Below are 12,229 nucleotides of genomic sequence, written 5' to 3'. Positions count from 1 at the left end.
AAATAATTTTAAGATAGAAATTTCAAACTGACATTGCTTAACTTTTACATCTTTATTTGATATTTAACTTCTCATAGATAGTAAATAAACCTACACACAAATAATTATACATAACAGGTAATAATTACAGAAACTCCATATAATCTACTATAATTACCAACTTTAAAAATTTTAAAGCTTTTTAATATGTCACAAGAAAGACCACACTTTCAAAAAAGCATTATTTTAATTAAACATTGGAGTCATACAATCCTGCGCACATGTTTTTATTTATCATGAGCATGACACATAATAAGTAAATAACATATATTTCACAAACTACGAAAAGCATTTCTCTTTTAACCGACTGTAATCTTAAGAAAAGATGCAGTATGGAATGCTTAGAACACTCAGTGCCACAGTTCCTCATTTCCCCACGCATTAACCAAAATATACATGTACTTTAAAATCAGTTAAACAAATTCAAATGTTAGTATTCAAACAGGAATACTTCACAAATTAGATGAAAGAGAGGTACACAATGAACTTGAGTGATAAATACAGAAAAGCATGTAAGGACCGAGAAAAAGATGTATTCGTGGAGAACTTTTTAAGATAAAAACTTGCTCTATTTTTGCACATGGGTTGCATTTTGCATTTTAGATTAAGGAAGCATTCAAGATAATTCCTGTATAACTAGGGATTTTATTCACACTTGTTAGTAATGTAATTTATTAGAACAGTCGCAGATATATAGGACAGGTATGCCATTTCCAAGGAAAACAATTTTCCAAGACAGACGTTAATAGTGAAATATAAAATAGAATGAGAAAATGCCTTATTTCCAACAAAATTAGTATCTGAGTATGCAAAAACATGAACAAGAAACGAATATTTTTTCTGAAAATGCTCCGAATGGTTTAAGTCAGGATTAGTTTCATGAACACAGCATGAAAAATAATGATGAATTTTTAATTTTATTTTGTCTGTAGTACATTTACTAATGCTAAAATCTTCCATTTGGTTGACTGTATTTTACATTTAGACGCAAGTTGATAAATCAGAGTGATTTTGTGTTTTAAAGCTTCAGATTCAGAAATAATACAACTCAAAAGCAAAAAGATTAAAACGACAAGAGAATATACTGCAAGCAAGCGAGCGTGATAAATGACTTTTTGGGCTGATTTTCATGAATTCATAGATCGGGTGCAAAATTTTAATGCACTGTATATGAACTATTTTTCAAATGTATTACGATCACTGTTTTCCAACTTTACATAGACTTTAAGTATGTAATGTTGCGCGCTTCCAACCTGCACGCAACAATAGTGGTGACTGCTAAGAACTGGAAAGTAGATAAAGTCTTGAGAAGGGTTTAAATCCCTTTTTATTCAACTTTAGAAATTACAAATGCGTGCTCTTGACGCTCAGCAACTACGCCGACCCGGCGGTAAAATAAAAATAAAAAACTAAAAAAAAAAAAAAAGAATTCTAACAAGTGACTAACTACGAGGCTCTCTAAACGTAACTAACCTCACCGCGTTCTAAGATACCGCTGATAATTCAGCAAACTTCTGAATATTGCGTTGAAAGATTAACAATCTGCCGAGGCAAGCACACAGGCCGAAACGCGTGGTTCTTCAATTTCTAACTAGCCACCTCCACGCTCGTGAAGCAAGAAAAGCACACTTTCGAACTCGTTTCCCTTCTATTTAACTCAGATTACTTCCGCTGACAATTTGAATTTTTGCGCGTTCTACTGAAATTTACATACTCTTGCATTGGCAATTCCAGGGGAAAGTAAGGCTTGACAGGAAAGATAGTTTAAACTTAAAATAAATGTTAGTTAAAATAAATATAAACCCTACAAGTAAACATTTCATGTTAATTTACCATTTTTTCCTGAGATTTATCTACGTATTTACTAAATTTTTGCATTTCGTTTATAAATATAATACCAAAAGGATATAAAAGAACATTTGTTTCTTGAAAATTTCCATAATTTTACCCAACTGTTATTTCTTTCATAGCTTTGAAGTAACCTTTTAAACACATAGTTATCTTGTATTGACCAGACAGCCGTTGGTCTTGCCAATGTCTGAGGGAAGTCACAAAGCTAGAGAATTTAAGTAATATTTTACCAGTACGGAGAACTTCTTACGGCGTTTTTGATGAAAATTGACCGAATTTAGTAGTTCATTACTAACCTAGGAGCCTTTAACTATTTTTTTATTCGAAAAAAACACACCAGAAATTATCATCAAGATTTTCCATACAGATATATTGTACTACTTTTCATGCCATTACATTTCAAATGAAATTTGATTCATTGTCAGATAGTTAAATGTTTGTTATTTTTTCGCTAACGAATGCATTTTTGTGTCTCACATACGCTCATTACATATGATTTAACAAAATTACGAACAAGTTAGAAGTTAAATGAATATTTCCTGAAATACTGTACATTTCATTCCGGAAAGTTTACATGAGTACCTTCATTTCGAAACCCCTAATGTTTCTTTTCCTGAATTCAAAGTAAATTTTGAGTGTAGAATTTTCAGTTTTGACAGAAGTTATTTGTGGGTGGCTGTGATGTGTTCGTGTTTTCATAAACCGTTTTTGTGAAACACCCTATTGGTAACCTTTAGAACAGTTTGAATATTACCATTTTTTACGTTACTGCCACTGCAAATCATTGAATTTTCAAATATTTTCCTTTTTTTATCGTTTACAGTGCCTCGTAAAGTCTTGAGAACAAATTTTTACTAAATAGTTATATCATTCGATTTAATAATTTTGTTACACGTTTGGAAGATTTAACTTCACTATCACGCTAAACCAGAAGTTAAGAAAAGAAATGTAATTTTTATCTTAGTATTCTATGGGGATAGATTAATTTTCTCTGACATTGACGTATTCGTATGTAGGTAATAGAGACTTTTAACCCAGCTCATACAGACTTAAAATATTTTCTCTAAGTCACCACGATGACAGACTTGCATTGTCATAGACGTTTTTCTCGTGAAATATATTTCTTTCTTAAAAGTTTATATACTAATTTCTTTAGAAACATGTCTAAGAAAATACCTCATCTTCATAAGAAACATCAAATTTGATTTAAATTAATAATAAAATAAGAATCATTATTTTGTAAATATATTTCTCTTTGACTCAAAAGTTTCTTCTTTATCATATTCGAAATGAACAATTAATTGTACATAACTAATATATTGTATTGATGAACCAGAGTTATATTTTACCTTACTGCATTATATTTCAAAGTGAATGTGTTTTATTGCATCTTTTAATAAAATCTTAAAAGCTTAAATGAGTGTTTCATTACAAAATTTGTACTTTCTAACTTCATTCTACTGAAACGAAAACATTCATAACTTATTACGAAGAAAAAGTTTTACATATTATACTTTTTGATTAATTTTCATACCACAGTATTATCTTTGAAAATTTGTTTCCTAATCCACTGCTAATATATTACTAATTTTCGCTCTTTCAATACACTTCGTACGTGATAAAAAAACTCAGTTTAGAAACTTTTTTCCTTAACGCCTTGTATTGCATTGCTGAACCGGGGCCATGCTTTCATTTTTATTACATATCATGCGAATATTATAAAAAAAAGCATATTTTTTCCTTCTGTTAGCACAATTTTAACCAGCATTTTACTATTACAGAGACTTCTTTAGTAAAATTTCAAGGGTTAAATTGATCGTTTCATTATTAATTTTGAAGATTCTGGATATATCCTAATTAAACGTTCATAACCGATTAGCAAAATAATTTATATATGTACTTTGTTGTCCTCTTGGTTAATTTTTAAAGCGTTTTTTTAACTATAACACTTGATTTCTAGCGAAGTATCGAAATGATTATTTACTTTCCTTTTTTTCCAAAGAATTTCGTAGACACATATGTTCAGTACAGAATATTTTCCTAACTTAAAAATATTATTACCAAAATAGAAAAATATGCAAAATTTTCCGAAAAATTTATATATTTGTTTTTTAAAAACATGTACACGAATACCCACATTTAATTACTTAATGTGTATTTTCCTATATCAGAACTAAAATTTGGAACGAAAATTTTTTAAATAATGTCATATTCCATAAAATTTATGTCTTTGTGATGTCATCGTCTTTTCTCAAACGTTTTGAGAGTAGTCGTTTAGACATTTCGAAACTGTTTTCTCTTTGCTATTGGAAACTATTTTATCTTTGGTGTTGGTATATGCCAATGAATTCTCGACACTTTTTTCTCTTGGTTTCTCTTCAGCTTATGAGTTATTTAAATACTTAAAAATATATTTGTAGATCTTTTATGTTGACACTTGTGATAGATTTCTTTGGACGTTTTTGGAAAATGTATTTTATTCACGTGAATGAAACTGATGTTTTCTTAAAATTTTATTATTCAGAGTGTTAGTCAATTACGATAGAATGCCGTATTTGTTCTCTTTATTCAATATTCATATAAACTTCGGTATTCCAGATCCCTCACGCAAAATGTAATTTTTCTATCAGTAATAGGAAGACGAATGGAATAAATGCAGGTTATGCAGACATAAGATAAAAAATCTAGAAGTAAAAAGACATTCTCCAGATCTAAACAATTCAGTAGAATGTGCAAATATTCATCCTATTCGAAGCTTATTTTTTGAATTACATAGAATATAAAATGTAAATTTAATAAAAGGAGATATAATGAAGATCAAGTATTCTGCAAAATCTGGATGGTAATTATACAAAATTAGTCATAAAGCAGGTTTTCGTAAAAAGCGGTTCCAACGAAGGAGACATGCCAGCAATCTCCTGAAACTTTAAGTGGGCATTTGATCTTCGCTCTTACGTAGAATTTACAATTCTACTTAGCTTTTGTAAGAGCAAAGATCAGGTGCTCATTTAGAGCTTCAGAAGACTGCCGGCGTGTTTCCTCCGCTGGAGCCACTTTTTACGAAAACCTGCTTTATGACTAATTTTGTATAATTACCATCCAGATTTTGCAGAATACTTGATCTTCATTATATCTCCTTTTATTAAATTTACATTTTATATTCTATGTAATTCAAAAAATAAGCTTCGAATAGGATGAATATTTGCACATTCTACTGAATTGTTTAGATCTGGAGAATGTCTTTTTACTTCTAGATTTTTTATCTTATGTCTGCATAACCTGCATTTATTCCATTCGTCTTCCTATTACTGATAGAAAAATTACATTTTGCGTGAGGGATCTGGAATACCGAAGTTTATATGAATATTGAATAAAGAGAACAAATACGGCATTCTATCGTAATTGACTAACACTCTGAATAATAAAATTTTAAGAAAACATCAGTTTCATTCACGTGAATAAAATACATTTTCCAAAAACGTCCAAAGAAATCTATCACAAGTGTCAACATAAAAGATCTACAAATATATTTTTAAGTATTTAAATAACTCATAAGCTGAAGAGAAACCAAGAGAAAAAAGTGTCGAGAATTCATTGGCATATACCAACACCAAAGATAAAATAGTTTCCAATAGCAAAGAGAAAACAGTTTCGAAATGTCTAAACGACTACTCTCAAAACGTTTGAGAAAAGACGATGACATCACAAAGACATAAATTTTATGGAATATGACATTATTTAAAAAATTTTCGTTCCAAATTTTAGTTCTGATATAGGAAAATACACATTAAGTAATTAAATGTGGGTATTCGTGTACATGTTTTTAAAAAACAAATATATAAATTTTTCGGAAAATTTTGCATATTTTTCTATTTTGGTAATAATATTTTTAAGTTAGGAAAATATTCTGTACTGAACATATGTGTCTACGAAATTCTTTGGAAAAAAAGGAAAGTAAATAATCATTTCGATACTTCGCTAGAAATCAAGTGTTATAGTTAAAAAAACGCTTTAAAAATTAACCAAGAGGACAACAAAGTACATATATAAATTATTTTGCTAATCGGTTATGAACGTTTAATTAGGATATATCCAGAATCTTCAAAATTAATAATGAAACGATCAATTTAACCCTTGAAATTTTACTAAAGAAGTCTCTGTAATAGTAAAATGCTGGTTAAAATTGTGCTAACAGAAGGAAAAAATATGCTTTTTTTTATAATATTCGCATGATATGTAATAAAAATGAAAGCATGGCCCCGGTTCAGCAATGCAATACAAGGCGTTAAGGAAAAAAGTTTCTAAACTGAGTTTTTTTATCACGTACGAAGTGTATTGAAAGAGCGAAAATTAGTAATATATTAGCAGTGGATTAGGAAACAAATTTTCAAAGATAATACTGTGGTATGAAAATTAATCAAAAAGTATAATATGTAAAACTTTTTCTTCGTAATAAGTTATGAATGTTTTCGTTTCAGTAGAATGAAGTTAGAAAGTACAAATTTTGTAATGAAACACTCATTTAAGCTTTTAAGATTTTATTAAAAGATGCAATAAAACACATTCACTTTGAAATATAATGCAGTAAGGTAAAATATAACTCTGGTTCATCAATACAATATATTAGTTATGTACAATTAATTGTTCATTTCGAATATGATAAAGAAGAAACTTTTGAGTCAAAGAGAAATATATTTACAAAATAATGATTCTTATTTTATTATTAATTTAAATCAAATTTGATGTTTCTTATGAAGATGAGGTATTTTCTTAGACATGTTTCTAAAGAAATTAGTATATAAACTTTTAAGAAAGAAATATATTTCACGAGAAAAACGTCTATGACAATGCAAGTCTGTCATCGTGGTGACTTAGAGAAAATATTTTAAGTCTGTATGAGCTGGGTTAAAAGTCTCTATTACCTACATACGAATACGTCAATGTCAGAGAAAATTAATCTATCCCCATAGAATACTAAGATAAAAATTACATTTCTTTTCTTAACTTCTGGTTTAGCGTGATAGTGAAGTTAAATCTTCCAAACGTGTAACAAAATTATTAAATCGAATGATATAACTATTTAGTAAAAATTTGTTCTCAAGACTTTACGAGGCACTGTAAACGATAAAAAAAGGAAAATATTTGAAAATTCAATGATTTGCAGTGGCAGTAACGTAAAAAATGGTAATATTCAAACTGTTCTAAAGGTTACCAATAGGGTGTTTCACAAAAACGGTTTATGAAAACACGAACACATCACAGCCACCCACAAATAACTTCTGTCAAAACTGAAAATTCTACACTCAAAATTTACTTTGAATTCAGGAAAAGAAACATTAGGGGTTTCGAAATGAAGGTACTCATGTAAACTTTCCGGAATGAAATGTACAGTATTTCAGGAAATATTCATTTAACTTCTAACTTGTTCGTAATTTTGTTAAATCATATGTAATGAGCGTATGTGAGACACAAAAATGCATTCGTTAGCGAAAAAATAACAAACATTTAACTATCTGACAATGAATCAAATTTCATTTGAAATGTAATGGCATGAAAAGTAGTACAATATATCTGTATGGAAAATCTTGATGATAATTTCTGGTGTGTTTTTTTCGAATAAAAAAATAGTTAAAGGCTCCTAGGTTAGTAATGAACTACTAAATTCGGTCAATTTTCATCAAAAACGCCGTAAGAAGTTCTCCGTACTGGTAAAATATTACTTAAATTCTCTAGCTTTGTGACTTCCCTCAGACATTGGCAAGACCAACGGCTGTCTGGTCAATACAAGATAACTATGTGTTTAAAAGGTTACTTCAAAGCTATGAAAGAAATAACAGTTGGGTAAAATTATGGAAATTTTCAAGAAACAAATGTTCTTTTATATCCTTTTGGTATTATATTTATAAACGAAATGCAAAAATTTAGTAAATACGTAGATAAATCTCAGGAAAAAATGGTAAATTAACATGAAATGTTTACTTGTAGGGTTTATATTTATTTTAACTAACATTTATTTTAAGTTTAAACTATCTTTCCTGTCAAGCCTTACTTTCCCCTGGAATTGCCAATGCAAGAGTATGTAAATTTCAGTAGAACGCGCAAAAATTCAAATTGTCAGCGGAAGTAATCTGAGTTAAATAGAAGGGAAACGAGTTCGAAAGTGTGCTTTTCTTGCTTCACGAGCGTGGAGGTGGCTAGTTAGAAATTGAAGAACCACGCGTTTCGGCCTGTGTGCTTGCCTCGGCAGATTGTTAATCTTTCAACGCAATATTCAGAAGTTTGCTGAATTATCAGCGGTATCTTAGAACGCGGTGAGGTTAGTTACGTTTAGAGAGCCTCGTAGTTAGTCACTTGTTAGAATTCTTTTTTTTTTTTTTTTTAGTTTTTTATTTTTATTTTACCGCCGGGTCGGCGTAGTTGCTGAGCGTCAAGAGCACGCATTTGTAATTTCTAAAGTTGAATAAAAAGGGATTTAAACCCTTCTCAAGACTTTATCTACTTTCCAGTTCTTAGCAGTCACCACTATTGTTGCGTGCAGGTTGGAAGCGCGCAACATTACATACTTAAAGTCTATGTAAAGTTGGAAAACAGTGATCGTAATACATTTGAAAAATAGTTCATATACAGTGCATTAAAATTTTGCACCCGATCTATGAATTCATGAAAATCAGCCCAAAAAGTCATTTATCACGCTCGCTTGCTTGCAGTATATTCTCTTGTCGTTTTAATCTTTTTGCTTTTGAGTTGTATTATTTCTGAATCTGAAGCTTTAAAACACAAAATCACTCTGATTTATCAACTTGCGTCTAAATGTAAAATACAGTCAACCAAATGGAAGATTTTAGCATTAGTAAATGTACTACAGACAAAATAAAATTAAAAATTCATCATTATTTTTCATGCTGTGTTCATGAAACTAATCCTGACTTAAACCATTCGGAGCATTTTCAGAAAAAATATTCGTTTCTTGTTCATGTTTTTGCATACTCAGATACTAATTTTGTTGGAAATAAGGCATTTTCTCATTCTATTTTATATTTCACTATTAACGTCTGTCTTGGAAAATTGTTTTCCTTGGAAATGGCATACCTGTCCTATATATCTGCGACTGTTCTAATAAATTACATTACTAACAAGTGTGAATAAAATCCCTAGTTATACAGGAATTATCTTGAATGCTTCCTTAATCTAAAATGCAAAATGCAACCCATGTGCAAAAATAGAGCAAGTTTTTATCTTAAAAAGTTCTCCACGAATACATCTTTTTCTCGGTCCTTACATGCTTTTCTGTATTTATCACTCAAGTTCATTGTGTACCTCTCTTTCATCTAATTTGTGAAGTATTCCTGTTTGAATACTAACATTTGAATTTGTTTAACTGATTTTAAAGTACATGTATATTTTGGTTAATGCGTGGGGAAATGAGGAACTGTGGCACTGAGTGTTCTAAGCATTCCATACTGCATCTTTTCTTAAGATTACAGTCGGTTAAAAGAGAAATGCTTTTCGTAGTTTGTGAAATATATGTTATTTACTTATTATGTGTCATGCTCATGATAAATAAAAACATGTGCGCAGGATTGTATGACTCCAATGTTTAATTAAAATAATGCTTTTTTGAAAGTGTGGTCTTTCTTGTGACATATTAAAAAGCTTTAAAATTTTTAAAGTTGGTAATTATAGTAGATTATATGGAGTTTCTGTAATTATTACCTGTTATGTATAATTATTTGTGTGTAGGTTTATTTACTATCTATGAGAAGTTAAATATCAAATAAAGATGTAAAAGTTAAGCAATGTCAGTTTGAAATTTCTATCTTAAAATTATTTGTGTTAGGTCTTTTATGTTAATTACTATGTTAGATCATTATTTGGAACTCTACTCAATATTTCGTGTAATGTATCATTACTATGTAGGAATCATTTGTCAGGTATGATAAATTAAATTTCGTTCTCAAAAGGCTGTAAGAGTTCAGTGCTAAATAAATTACTGACAATGTGAAATATGGGTATTTTTCAGTTAATTTACAATGAATACGTTAAAAATATTCCAAGTTAACAAATTTTTATATTCCAAGTTGAGAAAAAATCGATAAAGTTTCATTGCCATGGCTGAATATTAATTCCATGTGTATTATAGACTTTAAATTCTCCTTCACAAATGTGACTATAATTCAAATTTAAAATAATACGTTACAATGTGGATATTCTTCTCTGTAGTTAAAATATAATTCAATCTTCTGTTCCTTATTAAGAGAGTAAGGCTGTGATAAGTTCAAATAGAGTAGTGTTTATAAAGTTCTGCGGTAATTGGGGAAATCATATTAAGAATCCGTGAGTGACGTTTCACATGAAGGAAAAATCAAGGTTCAGTGTATGTTTGGTGATTTAAGAAGGATGTGTGCAAGAAAATATAAGATATTTTTTGTAAAATATTTCAAAGAGTTTGCAAAATTTGTGTTAGTAGTATAAATGAATCTTACTGAATAAAAGGGAGTATTCTGAATATATATGTATAAATGTCTGTAGAGTAAAATAAGAAGAAATGAAGTACTATTGGTATGTATCTAAACTTAACTGGGTAGAAATGCTCTATGCATTGGTTTGAGTGGGCTTCATACCATGAAAATTTATTGCTCCTTGTAAGATTTGTTTAAAGTTAGTAAGTCTTACAATAAAGAAACATGTGTAAGTGTGTATTTATTATGGGGAAAAGGAATCAGAAATACAGCATGAATATGTTTTATAAGTTAAATATAAAGGTAAATGTGTAAATGGAAAGTGTAAAAATTACATTTGTCAGACATAGTTTGGTGAATCCTTTGAATAAAAGTAAGACGTGTAAAAGGGAATCAACAAAGTTTTGTATAGTTGGCCAAAAAGTTAATACAGTCATTAATAGTTAGTACAATGCATTAGAAGGAAAAGTTCTGAGTATCTCCAACTTAGTAGTAAAAAAGTAAGAAATGTAGTATTCCAGTTAAACTATATAGAAAGAGCATTGTGTATATTGGCTTAATGTTACAGAAAATATTATCTAGTGAAGTTATATGCATGTAAATTCCAGCTTAAAATTTCAAAGACAGAGAAATGTAGGTAAGTTTACTTTTGGAGAAATGGAAATGTAACATCGTATTGTATTTAAAACAAGGGAAAAAAGTTAAGGGTAAAATAAAAATGTAACAAAAAAAAAAAAAAAAAAAACATTTGTGTAAACAAAAAAACTCAAAAAAATTAAAATTATGAAACTAAATATTACTTTTGTAAAAAAAAAATTAATTTTAAAATGTAGTAACACCTTTTTTCTAAATAAAAAGCGGAAAGGAAAAATTAAGTTTGTAAAACCAAAAAAAGTTTAAACAAAAAAATTAAAATAAAGTAAAGTAAAAATACGAAAAGGAAAAAAAAACTTCTGCAAAATAAAAAAGTGAAAAGGAAAAATTCAATTCGTAAATAAAAATATTACTTTTGTAGAACCAAAAAGAAAATTAAATAGAAAAAAAATTAAAATAAAGTAAAGGAAAAAATACGAAAAGGAAAAAAATTTCGAAAAAAAAAAAAAAAAAAAACTTTTGCAAAATAAAAAAGTGAAAAGGAAAAATTCAATTCGTAAAAATAAATATTACTTTTGTAAAACCAAAAAGAAAATTAAATATAAAAAAATAAACTTTGCAAGATAAAAAGTAAAAAGAAAATTTAAGTTCACTTTTGTGGAAGTAAACGTCAAGTTGCGAAAGTTAAAAATAAAATTTATGTTTGGGAAAGGGAAAAAAAATGAAATAAAAAATTAATAAATTAACTAAAAAAATAGTAAGAATAAGATGAAAAATGAAAACAATTAAAAATATCTTAATAATAAAAAAAATTAAACTGTGGGAAAGTCTTACATTTAAAACAGCAATGAATAAAGTAATGATTAAGAAGCCAAAAGAAATCCTAGCCGTCGTGTAAAAACAAAGGAAGCGCATGCTCAGACTTTCAGCCTTATGTCATCAATGGTGCAAAAAGTCAAAGGACAAAAGAGGGTTTCAAATAACAAATCTGATAACAGGACCGGGTAGCCGAGCGGTAAAGCGCTAGACCTCTTATCCCAGAGATAGCGAGTTCGAATCTCAGCCGTGGAGTTACTTTTAAAATTCAGAGAAAATAATATTAATTTCCACAAAAATTCATTAAGGGTAATAAGTAAAATAATGATGTACTAAATAGTTAAAAATAATAGTTAATAATTAAAAAGTTAAAATTAATGACGTATTAAAAATTAATCAAATAACAAAATAATATTAATCACATGTCAAATAATTAAAAATAATAAATTAAAAGTGATGTCATTCCAAAC

This window comes from Stegodyphus dumicola, chromosome 6 (assembly GCF_044657685.1).
Source record: "Stegodyphus dumicola isolate Sdum_Otavi_A_Nest chromosome 6, ASM4465768v1".
In the NCBI taxonomy this organism is placed as follows: domain Eukaryota; kingdom Metazoa; phylum Arthropoda; class Arachnida; order Araneae; family Eresidae; genus Stegodyphus; species Stegodyphus dumicola.
This window is presented reverse-complemented; position numbering follows the sequence as displayed.